Here is a 21328-nt window from a genome sequence, read left to right on the forward strand (position 1 = left end):
CTACTCTTCAAACAGACCACCTCTCTCCCTGACTCTTTACCATATATTTCATCAACAAAGGATTCCTATCCATAATTAAGAATCCCTACAAATCAATAAGAAACTCAAGAGAAAAAAAAAAGTCAAGCGACAAGAGGAAACTTGTATGAGCAACGAACATATTTCATTAATGCTTAAGAAAGTGAAAATCAATACTGGAATGAGATAACATTTTATACCCATTAGATGAGCAAAAATTAAGAAGCCTTGAATTGTAATTCGAGTGTTGTTGAGGATATAATTCAGCAAAGTTCTTATAAACATCAGGCAAGATCATAATTTAGAAAATAATTTGCCATCATCATGTGTATTAGGCTGGGCTGGTGACTATAACAAACAGACCTTAAATCTCAGTGGCTTAACACAGTACAGGTATAATATTATGAAAAGTCTCTAAAATTTCTGTGTGAATGGCTCTCCTCCAAGTGGTGACCCAGAGACCCAAGCTCTGTCCATATCAGAGAATTGTGCTTCCAGTTTCAAAGATTGTATGAACACTGGTGTGCATGTATCTTTTTGAATTATGGTTTTCTCTGGATATATGCCCAGGAGTGGGATTGCTGGATCATATGGTAGCTCTATTTTTAGTTTTTTAAGTAACCTCCGTACTGTTCTCCATAGTGGCTGTACCAGTTTACATTCCCACCAACAGTGTAGGAGGGGTCCCTTTTCTCCACACCCTCTCCAGCATTTATTGTTTGTAGATTTTTTTTTGATGATGGCCATTCTGACCGGTGTGAGGTGAGGACCTACTGTATAGCACAGGGAACTCTACTCAATACTCAGTAATGGCTTATATGGGAAAAGAAGCAAAAAAAGAGTGGATATACGTATATGTATAACAGATTCACTTTGCTGTACACCTGAAACTAACACAACATTGTAAATCAGCTATACCCTAATACAAATTAAAAACAATAAAAAAGATTTTATCAGATGCTTCATACCCAAGCATGCAATGGGTTAAAGTACTTCCACCCACATTACACTAGCCAAATCACAGTCATATAATCTCATCCTATCTGCAGACGAGGCTGGGAGTTATAGTCTTCTTGTGTAACCAAAGGAAATGAGATGGATGAGCAGCTAGAAGGTCTCTGGCATATCTTACAAATTTGAGCATAAACACACTATAGAGACCAGAAATATCCTGGGGTGACATCAGAGGAATCACTCAGGGACCCCAGAGGAATTCTTGCATATATACACCAGAAGACATGCACAATTATGCTCATGGAAGCATTGCTCATAATAGCAAAAATTTGGAAACATTCCAAATACCCACCAATTAAAAGCTGGAAACAATCCAAATACCAAACAACAGGTATAGGAATAAATAATTTTTTTCACCAAATGGAATACTTTTAGCAGTGAAATGAATGAACTGCAATCATAGACAATAAGAAAGGTGAATCTTTTAAAAAACAGTTTTATTGATGTATAACTTCTATACCAAAAAAACCCCACAAAACCCTGCACATGTTTAGTGAATACAATCTGATGAGTTTGGACATATGCACACACCCATGATAGTACCACCACAGTCAACGTAATAAACATAGAGACACATCCATTACCTCCAAAAGTTTCCTTGTGTCTTGATTTTTGTGTGTATGGTAAGAGCGCTTATTATGAAATCTACCTTCTTAACAAAAAGTTAAGTGCACAATACCATGTTGTTAACTATAGGTGCACATCGTAGAGCAGATCTCTACAACCTATGCATCTTGCATAACTGAAACTTTGTACCTCCTGAACAAAAACTTCCCATTTCCCCCTCTCTCCAGCCCCTAGCAACCTCCATTCTATTCTCTGCTTCTACAAATTTGACTATTTTAGATACCTCATATAACTGGAATCATGCAATATTTGTCCTTCTGAGACTGGCTTATTTCACTTAACATAACGTCATCCGGGTTCATCCATGTTGTCACAAATGGTAGGATTTTCTTCTTTTTTAAGGCAGAATAATATTTCATTGAATGTATGTAATACATTGTCTTTATCCATTTGTTTGTTGATGGACATTTAGGTTGTTTCCATATCTTGGTTATTATGAATAATGCTGCAATGAACAGGGGATTGCAGATATCTCTTGGAGATACTGATTTCAAGTATTCTGGATATACACCCAGAAGTGGGACTGCTGAATCACATGATAGTTCTATTTTAAATTTTTTGGGGAAACGCCATACTGTTTTCCATAAGGGTTGTACCAATGTAGATTTCCACCAACAGTATCACAAGGATTCTTTGTTCTCCATATCCTTGCTAACACTTATCTTTTGTTTTGTTTTTAGTAATAGCCATCCTAACTGGTATGAAATGGTATATCATTGTGGTTGTGATTTGCATTTCCCTGATGAGTAGTGATATTGGGTACTTTTCATGCACCTGGTGGCCATTTTTTGTCTTCTTTGGAGAAGTGTCTATCCAAGTCTTTTGCCCATGTTTAAAAACAGGTTATTTTGTTGTTGTAGTTGTTATTGAGCTGTAGGAGTTTCTTGTATATTCTGGGTATTTACCTCAACAGATAAATGGTTCGTAAATGTTTTCTTCTATTCCTTAGGTTACCTTTTCACTGTTTTATTTCCTGTGCTGTGCAGAAGCTTTTTAGTTTGATGTAATCCTAACTTGTCTATTTTTGTTTTGTTCCCTGTGCTTTTGATGTCGAATTCAGGAAATCATTGCCAAGACCAGTTTCAAGAAGCTTTTCCCCTATGTTTTCTTCTAGGAGTTTTACAATTTCGGGTCTTACATTTAAGTCTTTAGTCCATTTAGAGAAAGGTAAACCTTATGAAGAGTTGTTGAGTGGGGGAAAAAAAGCAAATCACCAAATAACACGTTTAAGTATATTATTTTTCATAAAAATTAAAAACTAAACAATGCTAAATAAGCACATTGTTGAAGGGATGCATTTGTGGTTTATAAAATTATTTTAAAATAGGTAAGACAATGATAGACACGTAAAGAAAGGAATGTACAGATAATTTCAATGGTACCAGGAATATTCTAGCTGATAAGTTGTTAGGTGGGTTTACGGGTGTTCATTTTATTACCATACATATTAACTCATATATACTCTAAACACAAGAGGAAAGTCTATATTTGTTAAAAGTCATGCTTATTTGCTAACTCTTTATGTTGCTATATAAGAATAAGGAAAAACATGAGGAGGGAGGCAATAAAGATAGGATGATATGTTACTCAAAGTCCCTTATTTCTTCCCTGGACCCCACTCCCTTTGGGTGGAAGACTTGTTAACTCTGCAGATATTTGACTGTAGGAGATCCTTCTGTTATCTACCTCCAGTCACCAAAAAGGGATGGAAGAATCTGTGACATTGAAGTTTGGGTCTTTGAAGAATCTTACCTTTAGGATGAAGGCTGGAAGCAGTGCAAGTAATATCTCAATATTGCTTCACACTGTGTTTATTAGCAAGCAAAGGGTATTCAGAGTCCTATTGTTCTCAATCCCTTTGACATAATGAAATTTCTGTTGCACTGTCATTTTTTAAAATTGAATCAGAATATGGCCTGAGCTAGAGAGAAGTGTGAGCCCTAATATGGCAGATCCTAAGACAAAAGTGCTTGAAACAGTACCTGGAATAATGAGTGCATTTAATACATGTTTATTACTATTATTACTATAATTAATATTATTATTAATATGTATATATGACATATACATGTATGTATATGTATGATGCTGTCTTCATCTTTTTCTTGAGCATAATCTTCTCCTGATTCACCACATCCTTTTTCTGGATCCCATGCTGATTATAACAATTTTTGTACCCTCTTCTTTTTCCCAGTTTTAGTTTGAAATGTAAGGGTTTCCAGTATAAGAACAAACATTTGTTATTTCTATAATTTGGATGTTGATACGTTCTATCCTATCCCTGTGTCTTTTTGCCTTTGTACATGCACAGAGTTCAAGGACAAAAGTAGAAACGGGATGCAATTTGTAAATGAAGTCCGGTTGCTGATAAGATTGCTCAGGGAAAACATCTTAAGAGAGGCAAGTAGTTAAACAGAATATCGTCTGGGATCTCTTCAAAGCCTAAGGTCTTGCCAGCTCCTGGAGAGTAATGATTATATAATTCATCTTTGTATTTCAAGTCTGTAGAGCACAGAGTTTCTGAACCTTTCACACAACAAATGTTTGTTCAATAAATTAGTGAACTAATAAATGAAGGGACGTTTACAAAAAAATTACTCACTGAAGTACAAAGAGTCTGCTTCAGGCATAGAAAAAGCAAAGGAAGTCTTACTGGTAGGTATTTATATATGTCATGTAAAACACTTCAGTGTTTCTCCAAAGCTATAAAAACATCTGAAAACACACAATCAGTTATATGACAATGAAACCTGCCATTTATTTACATTGCTTAAGGGCTTCCCTGTGTTATAATTAATTTCGTTGAATCCTAAAATATTCCAGGGTAAAGGGATACTAGAGGTTATCTGTATTAGGCAAGGTAGGCTAACATCCATTATCAACAACTCCAAGTCATAATTATTTACCATGATAAAGTTTCAATTCTTGCCCATAGCACATTCATGCAAGTTCAAGGGAGTGGAGATAATCTAGGCTCTTTTCATCTAAGACTGTACTATACCTCATACCCCTATAGTCGCCTAATAAACCATGCAGAAAAAAGGAAGGGTGAGGAGTTTGTGCAGGTCTTACGGTCCAGGCCTGGAACTGGAGTCCCAGCAACATTCACTGGCCAGAATCCAGTCGCACGCTTCACCTAACCTAGAATGTGGTCTAGCTCAGTGACTAGTAAGACAATGAAACGTGCTTGAACATCTTGACAGTATCTGTCACATCACACGCTGAGGCATGAATCCTTCCAATACACTTGACCATGGGAGACCAGGCATCTCATCAAATGCACCTAAGGGCATTGATTTGCTATTATGTGAGATATTCCGTTTTATTCATGAATACTTGGAATTATTAGAAAATTATTTTTATCAAGTATTCATCTGAGTAACACTTAACAATATGCTGTGATGGAAAGAACCCTTACGTAGAGTCCCTCTGTCTTGGGTTCTCACCTCAACTTTTCATTTACCAGGTGTGTGCCGTGCCTGTAGGTGTGTTTAGGTAAGTGTAGGTCTCCCAGAGCCTGCGAGTCTTCATCTATAAAATGGGGGAAATAATGCTTGCCTCAATGAAAAGATTAAATAATGAGCAAGTTCTTGGTTTAAGGAAGGTCTTCAATACATGCCAATCCCTTCTTTAATTTGTACCATTTACTTTGTTCAGGCTCAGCATCCAACACTATCCTTCTTCTCTTGCAAATGATGGCAATTCAGATTATCTGATGCAACCATAGTGTCGTCATTTATGGTCTACTGCAAACAAATGGGCCAGGGTCCTTCAACAGTCAGTAATTTGGCATAGTTTATGATCCTTCAGTGACGACACTGTGGAGGTTCCATACGATGCCCACAGCGAATAAGTGAAGTGGTTCTGACAACTTCACCTATATTTCTTTAGGAAGAAACAGGACCAGAGAGGTGAAGTGGTTTGTCTGAGGTCACTCAGCCAAGTCAAGGAGAACTGGAGTTAGAAGCCAGACCTCACTCGCTACCCTTCTTCTCTCTACCCGCTCCTTCCCTCTCCTCCCACAGGCTCATGGCAGCCACTATGGGTTTTTATGTTACAGTCACTTTTCAGCCTCAAAATGAGATGTTGTTTTCTCAGTCTTGCTATAATTAAGTCATCAGCACAACTCATAAAAACAAAACTGTGCCTTTTTAATTAGTGTCTTGAACGTGAATGAATGGTTCATTATTCTTTCCCATCTCTAGCTGAGATCATTATTAAAGTCTGGAGAAATAATGAATAGACAGACAGGGAAATTAGAACATCATGGAGAAGGTCCCTTTTTTTCTTGGATCCCAGAGCACAGGAGTGACCTGGGAGGGTTGGTCTTCCGAGCAAGCAGCCAGTGGACAGTGGAAAGCCAAGACTCATCTGGGTCTCCTTTAAAAAAGGTTTCCTAGAGAAGTGGTGTTTGTGGACTGAATTATGCCCCCCCAAACTCATATGTTGAAGCCCCAACTCCAAAGTGACTGTATTTGGAGATAGGGTCTTTAAAGAGGTAATTAAAGTTAAATGAGGTCATAAGGGTGGTGCCCTCATCCAATATGACCGATGTCCTTCTAAGAAGAAGAAAGGGATACCAAGGAGGCACACTCAGAGAAAAAGCTATGTGAGGACACAGGAAGAGGGCAGCCATCCACAAGCCAAGGAGAGAGGGAGGCCTCAGGAGAAACCAAACCTGCAGGCACCTTGATCTTAGACTTCCAACTTCCAGAATTGCAAGAAATTAATTTCTACCTTCTAAGCCACCCAGTCTGTGGTATTTTATTATGGCAGCCCTAGCTGACCAGTACAGGTGGTTATTGGATTTAGACAAATAACTAATCTTATATGGGCCCAATTATCTTGACTCTGGATCACAGAAGTCAGAGTGGTCTTTCATTTGTCCACTCTATAAACACTTGTTGAGGACCTACTATGTACCAGTTCCTGTGCTCAATGCTGAGAATGCAAGAGACATTAGATGTAGTCCTTGACTTCAAATATGAGATGCAGATGTGAATGAAAAATGATTACAGTGCACTATGACAGGTTCATTCAGTGAGGCTGATTGGCTGCTTCCTCAATGTTCAAGAAAGTCTTTGCAGCGGAGCCGATGTAGTTAAAAAAACAAAAACAAAACAGGTCATGAATATTGAGTGGGTGCTTGCTAAGCATCTTAGTGTTAAGGAAGAGAAACTTTCAGGAAGAGATTTTATAAGGTGTGGAGCATCAAAGAGCAAACAGCTGTGGAGGCCAGGTCTAGAGACGTGGATATAAGCCATAGTGTGGGTTCTAGGCAAACCCAGTCCTCAGCTTTCTTGCTCTGCTCTGAATCTCAGGGAGGCTGGTCCTGCAGGCTCCTGTATCAACTGGTTTCTAGCTGGCCTCAGACAATGGGAGAGGAGGGGTAGGAACAGTAAGGAGATGGGGAAAGCTACCAGGATTTCTTCCCATTACCCTCTGCTTCACGCGGTATCTTCATGTGGTGTGTCTGCTCCATGGGTCTCCCCATCATCAGATGGACTTTCCCATGATGGTTCCAGCTTTCAGGTTACCCTGGTCCCTGAGTGCCAGTAATGCCACCTCCTCCCTTTGTACCTCTTGCCTTGGGCTGGTGCTAGTGTCCCCCTGTCACTAAACTTTGGGTTGCCTCTGTCCCTTGTCTGCCTTCTCAGCAATGCAATCACCTCTGTAGCTAATTCCCTGCATTAAAAACCCTCTGTATTAAATGTCCAAGTGGTCTCTGTTTTCCAATTAGACCCTGCCTAAGACATCTCAACAAAGACCTTGGACTTTATTCTTAGTTGAAAGGAAGCCATAGAAGGTCATGCCATACACATTGGTGTGACCTTTAAGAATCACATTAGGACGATGACTCTGGCTACAGGATGGAGTGTGGATTACAACGAAAGATACTGGAGAAAGGGAGACTAGCGAGGAGAATAATGCAAGAGCACAGGTGAGCAATGCTTAGGGCTTGAACCAGAGCAGATAAGATGGCAGGCTAAGCTGAGAACATGAGCAAGGACTTCCTCAGCAAGTTCTTAACACTCTTAATTTGTGTCACTTCTGACATCCTTAATATCACCTAAGGGCAATTAAGTATAATGCAAAGCTCAATGGACTGGTTCAAGTGCTTACTCTGCTTCTAATAGACTCTGTGACTTTGGACAAACCATTTATTAGGTACCCCATAATACCTACTTAGGAAAGTAACCCTCTGTTATTGAGTTTTACAGTCACCTTGCAAGATAGGTATTTTTAATACTCTCCCTACATTTTAAGAAAAATAAAAGAGGGAGATTCAAGATTCAGGGAAGTTGAGCAATTTACCCAAGCTTTCTCAACAAGCAATGGAAGCAGGAATCAAATCCAGGTCTGTGTGGCTCCCACGCCTATAATGAAAACCCATCTTACTGTGCTACTGCTTACCTGACTCACTGACCTTCAATCATAGAATGTTCCAGTTGGAGGGAACTGCAAACCTTGTCTGATATAACTACCTTATTTAAGAGATGAAGAACCTAGGATTAAGAGCCCATTGCTCTTTCCACGTGCCAACTCACCTTTTAAAATTTAAAGAATCTAATGCTTTTGTCCTTGTCATATATATTAGTCTGGACTCTGTGTTTCAAAGCTTATTATTTTCTCACAGAGTTATAAGGAAAGATCATTTGTTTTCAATTATCAAAAAGAATTACATGTTGCTTATTCATCAAAGGCAAGCATTCTTGGCTTTCTCCCAGAAAGGAAAGGAGAACTCCCTGCTTTTGCATACTAATAAAGAACCCTAATACTGAATTGAGTGTATTTTTATAGGTAGACAGAGAACTCTGTCCCCCAAGTCCCAATATTCAAATCCAAAGTCCCAAATTGCAAAAAAAAATTTCACAGTCAATCTTACTTTTGGTTGCAATCCCTACATTATTATTTCACTTTATGATACCACTTTGAATAATCTTTAAATAATTTGAATAATCTTTAAAATAATAACTTCTATATAGAGTTAAATGAGAACATGTCTAAAAGTTATCTGGTGAAACTCAAATAGTGAAGAGATGCACTCCTTCCTTGGCTCGATATAATATAGCATACATTTTTTCTCTTACATCCCCATAAATGTTTCATGATATCTATTTGAGAGGACCTGCTTTATAATAAATAAAGGCAGATATTTTAATTTCAGCAGCATTCATGGAGCACCTTTTTGGCTATGCACAGTGGTAATGATAAGATATGCAGCCACTGAATGTCAGCCCATCATTGGAGGTCACTGTTAAAGTAGACAGCAACGTTGCTTGTAATCGTGAGAAGGAGAAGGAGACGGACAGCATGCACCGGCTCTGGGAGCTGGGTTGTAAATGAGGGCACATTAGCTGAATGAAATGCTTGCCAGGAGCAGGGACCCATAAATATTCCATGACACCCAACTGATTTCTCAAAATGAGTTCCATTCCTCATTTGTAAATCAAGCCCATGAGTCTTTGATTGCTCTTTCGCCCCCGCCATCCACTATGCTGCGTCTATGGCTAAATTTCTTCTGCTCCCATCAAACGATCACCCTCCATCTACTTTCCCTTGAAACTACCAAGCATACTGGAGTTTTCTAACATTTGGCCTATAAAATGGTCACATTAAGTAGACCGGGACACTTGAGAAAACTGCGGCAAAGGGAGGTAATGAAAACGAATGGAGGTGATGTAATGAAACACAACAGTGCTTAGAATGGAATGCCAGGGCTTCCTAACGCTTGAGCTCAGATTGTTTTCACTTAAAATGTTTCTCAACATTTTCAGGTTATGGCACACAGAAAAATATTGCCGTTTGACACAGTGGCGTTGATAAATGAGACTGTGTGAAGCTGGAGGAGATGGACCCAGAAGTGCCATCCATGTAGCTCATCTCAAGGACTAAGGGAATCCATAGCTTAGTTCCCTGTTGTATCTGTCAGGGAATTTATACCAGCTGTTGTAACAAACAACGAAAACCTCAGTGGGCTAACACAACCAAAGTTTATTTCTTTTTGTTTAATTGAAATATAGTTGATTTACAATACTGTGTTAGTTTCATATATCCAGAAAAGATGAAAACTCTAATTCGAAGTTTATTTCTTACTTGGGTCACTGCCTACCTAGGCACTCCAAGCAGTAAGTAGCATTCTAAGTATTGGTTTTGGGATCACAGCTCCTTCTGTCTTGTGGTGATACCATCCTCTAGGCCCTCTTGGGAACCCTCCACTGGATTCTTTCCATACAGCCCACTGATAAGCAAAGAGAGAGAAGGACGAATATCATGGGACCTTGTATAATCAGGAGTCCATTACTTCCTCCTTTAGTCCATTGCTAGATTCCAGCCAAATGGTCCATCTGGCAAGGGACTCTAGCACCCTTGGACTGTCCAGGAGGAGTAGATGGGGTGGTTGAGCATCTGGCCCATTTCTGCCACACGTAGAACTCCTCCAGGCTCCTCCTCTCCTCTTTGAGGAAACTGATCTGTGATTAGCAACCCTGGCATCACCTGGATCTTTTTTAGAAATACGGAAGCCCAGGACTGAGCTTTAGACTCTACATTTTAATAAGGTCCCCAGGTGATCTTGTTTCGAGAAACGTCACCCCAGACCACCCACACCTCTGATCACCATCAAAACTGTTGCACCCATCAAAACAGCAAAAAAAATTGAATCACTAATGGTTTTCTATAACTATCATCTCCCAACTCAAAAGTGATGTGGATTGAATACATAAAGAAATGCAACTATCATGCAATGGAATCGATATTTATTAGCCACTTATTTCATGTCAGTGATAAAACCAGACACACCACACACATTATCTCATTTAAGAGTTACCCTTATCCTGAGGGAGGGGTTATGATCTCTGCTAAAGAAAAGTGAGAAAAAACAAACTTGACAGGTAAAGAAACTTACTAAAGATCACTCAGCCGGTTAGTGAGGCAGTGAGACTGGGACCCAGAACCAGGGCTTCCAGTCTGGTACTTTTCATGCTCTGCCATGCAGTAGCTTGGCTACATTTCAAACCTGTTCTTTGGAAAATGGCCCAGTAGATAATAACTTGGAAAGGGCTCTGGAATTATGTGATTTGGAGAAGAAAATGGAATGCTCAATAGAAATTTAAAACATGCAAGTTGAAAATTTTTGAATTATTCAGTGGGGGAAAAAAGAGATTTCCTTAAAATTAGATTAAAAAGAAAAAAAAAGAGCTCTTATAGGCTGTTCCAGTTCATTTTAACCTCTGAGAAATCTGACATTTCTCATGTGCATATGATTAAGCAACCAGGAGAGTCAGGACACCCTGTCCCATGGCTGATTTCCATGAGAATTGTATGGCTTGTGGAGATAACTATAAAATTAATTCTCATCCCGATGTGAACAAGAAGAGGAAATGATATTCTGGTACTTCAAGGCCACAGCAGAGCCAGATACACTGGCCTCTACTCCTTCCCTAAGGACACCACTGCTCTAGATTTTGAGCTCTGAAATGCCCTTTCATCTTTGCTCCTCCCTATTTAATCACACTTGTTTATTCCTCCAGCAATTATTTGCACCTTATTAGGATGAAGTTGGAGTTTATAATGGTCTCAACAAGCAGAGTATTTCTCATGGTGTTAACTAGTAGTTCTCAAAAGTAAATAAGCATGAGAATTTGGGGAAAGACTATAAATGTAGATTCCTGAGCCCCATCCCAAGAAATTTTGACTCCGTACATCTGGACTGGTGATCAGGAATCTGAATGCTTAAAAAGCAGCCTAGTGTATTCCACACAGTAGAATACTGTTCAAAACTTGGGGAGAAAAAAGAAAATTCTGAAATACATGACGACGTGGATGAACCTTAAGGACATTATGCTAACTGAAATAAACCAGTCACCAAAAGGCAAACATGGTATTATTCCACTTACAGTTCTGGGGTATCTAAAATAGCCAGATTCATAAAATCAAAAAGTAGAATGGTAGTTGCTACCTTAAACGTGCTCAGAACACTTACATTAGCTTATAGTTGGGCAAAACTGTCTGACACAAAGCCTATTCTATAATAAAGTGTTGGATATCTCATGTAATTTATTGAATACTGTACTGAAAGTGAAAAACAGAATGGCTGGACGGGTACAGAATGGTTTTAAGTGTATCAGTTGTTTATGATCACATGGCTGACTGGGAGCTGGTATCTCATAACACTAGCCTGAAAAGAGATCAAAATTAAAAATTCACAGTACAGCTTCTACTGAATGTGATTCGCTTTCCCACCATTGTAAAGTGAAAAATGGTAAGTTTAACCACCATAAGTCAGGGACTTTCTGTAATTCATAAACTCTGCCCAAACCCAACCAGTTCCGCATCTCGTAAGTCCTACCGTGAAGATCACCTACCCTAAAATAGTACTAGTAATCACTCTTTACCTTTTATTTCGGAGGCACTACGGAGACTTATTTGATGTTCTTTTATTGTAATAAGCTTAATAAGCTTAATCTTGCTTGATCAGCAAGTTTTCTGTGCAGCCAACACCACAAAGCCTCAGCAGAGAACGACAGAAAATCCAGCACCCAATAAGCCTTCAATTATTGCTCTAGTCTGGACCAAGAGCCCTGACATATGTTAAGTGTACATTATGGGGTTACCCAGAATAATTTTTTAGCCAACCTCTTCCCAATGCTTGGTTGAAGAAAAGGGAGGGATGGAACCTCTTGCATTCATTCATACATTTATCCATGCATTCATGTGAAAAATATTTACTGATAACTATAATGGGCTAGGCACTAGAGATACCAAAACAAAACTTTCACCATCTAGTAAAGGGGTTGAATATGTAAACCAATGAGTGCAATAATGCGTAACAAGGGCTCTGATGAGTTTCTACTGGGATTAGTGGGAACACAGAAAATAGAGTGGTCTGTTCTACATGTAGAGTGAGGAAATATCACCTTGCACATAATGGATTTGATGCTTGAGCTAAGATGTATAAGATGATTAGATACTGCTAGGAAGATGAAGCAAGATAAACATTTCCAGCAGAGAAATCAGGAGGAAGAAAGGTCCAGAGACGTAAAGAGGCTATAGTATCAATGGAGTAGCAAGTATTTTATCTTTTCTGGAGCACAGGACTTGAGAAACAAATCTAGAAAGACTGGTAAGGACCAGATAACCAAATGCCTTATCTTGATAGGGCATTTGAACTTGATAAAGCACAGAAAGGTTTTAAGCAAGAGAATGACAGAACAAGATATGTATTTTAGAAAGTTCCCTCTGGCAGCAGAATGAATTCCAAAGTGAAGTGGAAAGCAAAATGTTACTGGAGACAAGAACAGTAGCTGGCAAACCATTCCATTTGCCCATTCAAGAGATAGGGAAGGTTGGAACCAAGGGGTTTGAGGTTAAATTATGTCCCCCAAAAAGATAAGTACAAGTCCAAATCCCCTATGTGTGAACATGACCTTATTTGAAAAGAAGGTCTTTGCAGATGTAATCAAGTTAAGATAAAATCATACTGGATAGGGGCTCTAATCCAACAACTTGTATCCTTAGAAGAACTGGGAAATTTGGACACAGAGACACACCCAGGGAGAAGGCCATGTGACAATGAAGGCAGGGATTGTAGCGATGCACCTACAAGCTAAAGAATGCCAAGGATTGCTGGCAACCTCCAGAAGCTATGAATAGACAAGGAAGAGCCTTCAGAAAGAGCATGACCATACCCACATCTCGATTTCAGACTTCTAGCCTCCAGAACTGCAAGAGAATACATTTATGTTGTTGTTTTTTTTCAATTTTATTGGAGTATAGTTGATTTACAATGTTGTGTTAGTTTCAGGGGTACAGCAAAGTGATTCAGTTATACATATATTCATTTGCTTTAAGCCACCAGTTTATGGAATTTTGTTTACGTCAGCCCAAGGAAACTAATACAAAAGGGAATAGTAATCAAGAATGGGATGGGGCTTCCCTGGTGGCTCAGTGGTTAAGAATCTGCCTGCCAATGCAGGGGACACAGATTCGAGCCCTGGTCGGGGAAGATCCCACATGCCGCGGAGCAACTGAGCCCGTGTGCCACAACTACTGAGCCTTCTCTCTGGAGCCCGCGAGCCACACTACTGAGCCCACGTGCCACAACTACTGAAGCCCACGTGCCTAGAGCCCGTGCTCCTCAACAAGAGAAGCCACCACAATGAGAAGCCCACGCACCACAGCAAAGAGTAGCCCCTGCTTGCTGCAACTAGAGAAAGCCCACGCATCAACGAAGACCCAACGCAGCCAAAAATAAAATAAATAAATAAATTAAAAAAAAAAAAAAAAGAATGGGATGGAGGAGGATACACCGTATTTAGGAAATAGAAACTTCAGGACTCAGAGAAGATTGGAAATGAGGGTTAGGAGACATGGCCAGTGGAGGTGGACCCAGAGCTTCGTACTTTCTTCAGTATTGGACCGGTGAGCATGAGTATCTAAGAGACTTCCAGCTGAAGGTAGCTGACAGGAAGGTGTTCACACTGGTGTGTAGACCAGGAAGAAGGGGTAGGCTGGACAGTCCCTAGTCACCCCAGGAGAGGGAGCCCATTGCAGGCAGAGCATACAACCTGATACCCTTGCTGAGTGACTTTGGAGAGAGAGAAATGTACACTATTCATTCAGTATTGTCCATCGTGTAACTCGAGAAACAGACGTTCCTCCTGCCTCCCCTTCCATCTGAGAGTTAAACTGTTTTACTTAAGGTTTGACAAATGCCATTTTATTCAACTGAGTGTTGTGTCCACTTGTGTGGCATGACTGTCATCCCAACTCTGTTGGCTATTGTAACAACCATTGGTGGCCGTGTTTCCGTCCTTTTTCCCCCTTTACATTTCTTGCATCTGCTTTTCTACTTTAGTCCTATAGCTATTGCCTTATTTCTAGCCTCTTAGCCTGCTTCTCATCTCTAGTTTTTGTTTTGTTTTGAGTTTTTTTTTTTTTTAAAGACTGAATCCACACTCCACATGCAGATTTTTTTCTTATATGTAAACCAGATCATGTAGGGGCTCTCCAGACCTGCCAGAGAGAGTCTCACCTGCCTTGCCTGACATGCCCTTCCGCACCCAACTCTGGCTCCTTCTCCAGCCTCATCTCTCAGAGTGCATCCCTTGCATCCCTAAGTCCAATTATTATCCTACTACTCATAACTGTCCAAACTTCATTCTACTTCATTCATTCTGCTGCTTCTCATTGCTACTACTCCTCAAAGGCACACCACATCCTCTTGTTCCTGATCCTTTCCTCTTGTCAGGTCAAGGTGACTGTTCCGGGTGGTGATGGACAGCTCAAGGGTGGACAGCTGCCCTACTGTTCTTGCTGATCCCTCTGCCCAGATTGACCTGTTCATCTATGTTGAGCTCTTATTCATGTTCGTAAGTGTCACCTCCTTTATGAAGCCTACACGATTCCCAGCCCAGTGCAAGAACTGACCACCTTTTCCTTTGTACTCCCACTGTGGGCATTTCTAGCAATGCATCCTGCGCCATCCGCATTACAACTCTGGCTCTCTAGACAGACTACAGTCGCAGAAGGGTGGCTGCATCCCTTTTATCTTTTTAGTCTCAGCACCCAGCAAAGTGACACGTACTAGGCTTTCCAAAAAAAGTGATGAATGAGAACAATAAGACTATTTAAATCCTACTGAAAGCCGGTCCTCCATGGGAAAAGCATCTGATGTGAGCACTGGGGATTTTCGCATCAGGGCTAGGTGATTTACGAGTTATATGATTTATCAGGCTTCATGTACCAGGTGTCACCTCTGCATTCAGCTTCACTCATCAAGAAAATGAACTCGATCCTGGATCTCTGTCCTCCCAAGAACAGCTTGCCAGGAAAAGTCGTTAATGCAGTAAATTATCTTCCCAGCTGTTAATATCGTGTTCCCGTCTTGTTTCCCTTCTTTTAATTCAGCTGAGCGTCAATTTGCTCAGTAATATTTCCGTGAATATCTTCATTTCATCAGCACCGTTGTCCCTCTGTTTGGCTGAGGGCTGAAATTACCAGGCTATGGCCAGGAGTGGAAGCAGTAGCCAGACCGAACAGTAACTTTTCCCCAGAGAGAAAGGCAGCCCCATTTCCAGCTTTCCCAGCCCTGCTTACCACTGAAATGCAGCCTGGCTGACACAGAGCAGGGAGTTAGAAAGATCATCCTTTAGGAGAATGTTAGAAAATTAGGGGCATCTGTCTCCTCTAAACCAGAGGTTACAACATGAAAGCTAAGTGGAGAACACAAAAGACATACTGCCTTCTTTACCCAAGTTCAGTCTGCAAGCCACATCTAACAAACATGTTTTCATTCACTAAAAAAAATAGTTACCATGGGCCTGCTATGGGACACTGAGCACTAAGGATGAAAAATAGCCCCTGAATTCACATCCCTTCTATTCCATTAGGTCAACAAATATCTCTTGAGTACCTATTGTATACCAAGCACTATTCTCAGTCCTGGGGATGAAGCATTGATTTAGAGCAAGGCCATACCCTCCAAATCGGAGGAGATGTTTGGGCTGAAGGCTGAATGGTGACCAGAATGGGAGAAATAACTTTCTAAGCAAAAAGAATAGCTCTTGCAAAGGCTCTGAGACAGAAACGAGCTTGACCTGTTCTAGGGATGGAGAGAACCTGGTGTGGTGAGAGCGAGCAGTGGGGTGTGGGGAGGTGAGGTCACAGAGCAGGCAGCAGCCACGGCCTTCAGATCCGTGGCTCTGGATCTTATACTAAGTGGGATGGGAAGACACTGAAGGGTTTTAGAGAAATGCTGACATTATCTGCATTATCTTTAAACAGATCACTTGCTCACCCCCTGTGTGGAGAATGGGCTGCAGAGGAACTAGGCTGGAAGCACGGAGATCAGTGAGAACTCTTGGCTTTTGTCAAGGTGAGAAATGAGGTGATCTGAATGGGGAGTGTTGCGTTGAACGTGGTACGATGTATTTTGCGGTAAGATGGACAGGACTTCCTGATGGAAGAGAACGGGCTGTGCATGTAAAGAGGGAGCAAACCTAACCCTGAAGTGTGTAGCCTGAACTACGCTGGGGATGGCAGTGCCATTTACTAAGGTGAGGAAGGCCTGGGAGTGGGGAGCAGATTTGGAGAGGAAAATCAATAGGTCCGTTATGAACGCGTTAGGTTTGAGATGCCTATCAGACGTCCAAGGGGAGATGTCAAAGATGTGATGAGAGCCTAGAGAAGACGGAGGAAAGGAGGCGGCCTGGTGAGGGTGTGGAAACGCGGAAGTGCAGGGCCGCTTAGAAACACGGCACAGATTGGAATGCAACTCCTATGCAGAGCAGTTGCCACATGTCAGGCATTAAACTTTAAATCTCATGTGCATTATGCCATTTCACCCACACCACAAGGCAGATGCTGCTTTCCAAGTGATATAGAGCTTAAGGGTGTAAGCACTGCAGCCCGTTTGCATCTGTACCCCAGCTCTGCTGTCTGTCTCTGTGACCTTGAGCAGAGTACTTAACAGGAGGTCTTTGTTTCCTCACCTGTAAACCAGAAATAATAATACAACCCATATGAGAAGTAAAAGAGGTAATGCATATAAATATCAAATCACAACAATGTAAATGCAATTACTAAGTAACAGGCATCAGTTATCCTTGTTGATTATAATTCTGCTGTGGGTTGAATTGTGTCCCATAAAAATATGTTTCATTCCTAACCCCCAGTACATGTGAACTTACTTGGAAAAAGGGTCTTTGCAGATGTCAGCAAGTTAAGATGAGTTCATAGGGGATATGGGCGGGTATTAATGAAATGACCAGTATCGTCAGAAGAAGAGGGAAATCTGGACACGGAGACACACGCGGAGAGTGCCAAGCAGAGATGGAGGCCTGCTGCCACAAGCCAAAGACTGTCAACAACTGACAGCACCCACCAGAGGCTGAAAGAGAGGCATGGACCAGATGCTCCCTCAGTACCTCCAGAAGGAACCAGCCCTGCCAACATCTTGATCTCAGACTTCTAGCTTTCAGAACTGTGAGACAATTAATTTCTGTTGTTTTAAGCCACCCGTTTGTGGTATTGTTACAGCAGTGCTAGGAAACTACTACAAGTTTTATTTTGCAAAATAGGGAAACGGAAGTTCCAAAGAGGTGACACAGCCCTCCTAAGGTCACACAGTGAAAGACTGGTACCCCCGAACTCAGTGCAGTACGCTCCCTCCATTCAGCCCCTGGAAAACGTCACGGTATTAGGAGCTCGGCTTGCTGATGACTTAGTCCGTGTCCTACAGGCACCCAGGCTCCACGGGGAAGACAGACAGAAAAGTAAGCAAAGTGAATGAGGCTCTGACATTGAGGGACTGGAAAAGGGCCCTGGGCGTATAGAGAGAGTGACCATTCCGACTTGGGCAGGGGTCAAGAATTTGACGAGGCAGGTGAAGGAACAGCCGGATGTGCACTCTCGTACGGAACAGAAGATGCAAGGAGTGGCCAGCAGTCGCAAAGCCTGGAAAAGAGCACTGCCCTGGAGTCAGGCGGGGCAGGTCCTTTACAGACAAGCTGCCGGCCACTGTGCAAGACACACGCGCCATCTCATGCAGTCCTCCAGCCGGCACTTGGAGGAGGGCGTCATTAGACACGGGCTTGACAGATGAGAACATGGAAGCTTTGAGAGGCCAAGCCGCTTGTCCCAGGTCACAAGGCCAGTGCCTACGGACAGGAGCCGCAGGTCATCCTGAGTCCAGTGAGTCCTCCTTTGACCCTCATGCTGTCCTGGTTCTCAACCTGCTATACTGTCCCATTTTGTTCTTGTCCCTGGCTTTCGCTGCCTGACCCTGGAAAGGCACTTAACCTCCCTGAGACTCAGTCTCCCTACCTGCAATCCAGAAATGGTAATAGTTATAGTTGACGTTCGGCATGAAGCACGTTACCCCCTCCCTGCACACCAACTGGTAGCCTCGGTTGGGCCTCCCCAACACCAACAAGGTCACAGTGACATCAGGGCAAGAACAGCACTTATCAGAATTCTCCCCAGTTCCCGCTGAACATTGACAATGGAGAAGAAGAACAAAGAGCTTGCCTGTCTTCCTGCAGCCTTTTCAGGTGCATCAGAGGCAGAGAGGGCCAGTTAAGGAGGGGGAAATATTCTGGGAGTTGGTCGATAGGTAGAAACATGAAATGATGGCAGAAAAATTGAGGGATGGGTGTTTCTGGGCAGAAAAGAACAGACGTAGCAAACTGGGTTCACAGGAACAGCGATTTTATCTCAATTTGATGCTAGACAGCTCCAGTCTGTTTAACAAATACACCTGCTGCCTGAGAGATTGTCAATTCCACTTCAAAACAGAGTCCCAAATGGGGGTAGTGGATCCCATCCAGGCCTAGGACAGTTTTAAAAAAGCAAAAGGCTGAAAAGGTTGAACTGTGGGGAGGGCACAGGAGCCTAGAATGGAGGGCCCTGCAGAAATGAAAAGTGAGTCGGATGTGGAGCCAGGTCTCTCCTTAAACAGAGAAATCATCATAGCAACCATCGTAATAATGGGCAGTGTTTACGATTGCTTATTCTATGCCTGATGCTATCCTAAGCACGCTTGCACCCCAGTAAAGAAGGGGTTATTTTTATTTCTATTCTATGCATGAGGAAACAGAGAGAGAGATTTGAACCCAGGGACTCTTCCTCAAAATTGCTGGCCTTTAACTGCTACTCTACACAACTTCTTCGTCTTGTGCACAAGAAGGAACAAAGAGAGGAACAGGATTTAGTCAGCCCTCAGGGGATGCCAAGCTAAACGTCCCCCCTCAGAGTGTAAAACCCCAGCTGTGTGGTGATCGGGGGAGAAGGAAGTGTGGAGGGAAATGTAGAAATAAACTTACAGACTAATAGGAGAGATATACCTTAACCAAGAAAATAAAGAAATACGTCGTAACGTACCACAAATAAATGATGCCATGTGGGACTTCCCTGGTGGCACAGTGGTTAAAAATCCACCTGCCAATGCAGGGGACACGGGTTCGATCCCTGGTCCAGGAAGATCCCACCTGCCACAGAGCAACTAAGCCCATGCGTCACAACTACTGAGCCTGCATGCCACAACTACTGAAGCCTGAGCGCCTAGAGCCTGTGGTCTGCAACAAGAGGAGCCACCGCAACGAAGAGTAGCCCCTGATCGCCACAACTAGAGAAAGCCTGTGCGCAGCAACAAAGACCCAACCTGGACAAAAATAAATAAATAAATATCAATTTTTTAAAAAATGATGCCACATTACGTGAAAATAAAGCAAGATGTGGTAATGAAGTAAAAATAGGGAGGAACATCTATTTAGATTGAATGAACAAGAACTTCCTGAGAGGACATTTTCAGTGAATCCTGCATTATTGAAAAGGAGTTAGTCTTACATACAGTGGGAGGAAGAACATTCCAGAAGGCCTGAAGAAGGGAAAAATTTGAGGATCTAAAAGGTGGTCAGTGAGGCTGGAGGGAGAGAATGACCATTTCACCTGAAGGTTGGCATTACCTGGAGGAGACATGATGTAATAAAATGCTAATATTAATATCTTTATAATAATAATAATAACATCTACTTAGTCATCCATATCTCACAGTGCACCTCCTACCTACTCTCTTATTTACTTCCAAATCTACAATCCTGGGCATGTGCCAGTAGGTGCTAGTCCCTCCATTTATTTGAGACAAGAGAGAGCTGAGAAGTTGTAACCCACCAAAAACATATAGTCAATGGTGGAAAAGCCAAGCACTGGACTTAGAACTCTAAAATCTCACTCAGTCCAGGCTCTTACCCAGCGCACAGCACCTTGACTCACTGGAGCCGTTATTTAATGATGGGAGGTCCCTCATTTAACCCTTCTCTTCAGCACATCATTGAACGCTCATGTAGAACCACAACTCCTCAGTAGAGGCTCTTGCCTCTGGACCGAGGGGCCCTGTGCAAAGTTCTCGTCTTCTAATTTGGATACTTCCTGTAAACAGGGCTCACTCTGTACATGACTCTAATAATCAAGAAAATAAATGAGATCCCAGAATCTCTTTTACTCTGGATAATACCTTATTCCAGGAAGTCATTAATGCAGTAAATCAAACTCACAACTGTTGACACCATGAAAGTGTGTTGTTTACCTTCCTTTGATTCAGCTGAGTATCAATTAGCTCAGTGATATTTACATAAATATCTTGATTTGGAGGGCGGAATTGTCCATCTGCTTCTGGAAAGATTTAATTAGGTGTGTGTTGCTAGGGAAGAAGAAATTAATCCTTTTCAGCATTAACCTTTTCAATTAATATATGTTCTGTGATGTATTGTAAAACATGCCTTGTTATGTAAATTGGATGAACTGGAACATTTCAGGCTGGAGAGATGATGTCTTTGAAAATATATCTCTCTTACCAAATCTTGAAAATAAAAGGATATTTATATGCTCGTACACGTACATTTCCTCTTGGTGAGGGTTTCCTTCAACTCAACTTCTTGAAGGCTTCCTTCTGATGTTGCATAGATCCTTTACTCTGGAAAGGATGCTCACATCCTCTCTACTCACCTGGGTAACTCCTGCTGGACCTCTCTTATTACCTTAACATTTTCTTCCTCCAGGGATGAGGGCTTCCTCGAATCCTGAGTAGGATCAGAACCCCAGGTCATAGGCCTTCAGCACTGTGCACTTTTCCTTCAGTACACCCATCACTTGTAATGGCTCTTTTATG

This window comes from Eschrichtius robustus, chromosome 17, assembly GCF_028021215.1.
Source record: "Eschrichtius robustus isolate mEscRob2 chromosome 17, mEscRob2.pri, whole genome shotgun sequence".
NCBI lineage: Eukaryota > Metazoa > Chordata > Mammalia > Artiodactyla > Eschrichtiidae > Eschrichtius > Eschrichtius robustus.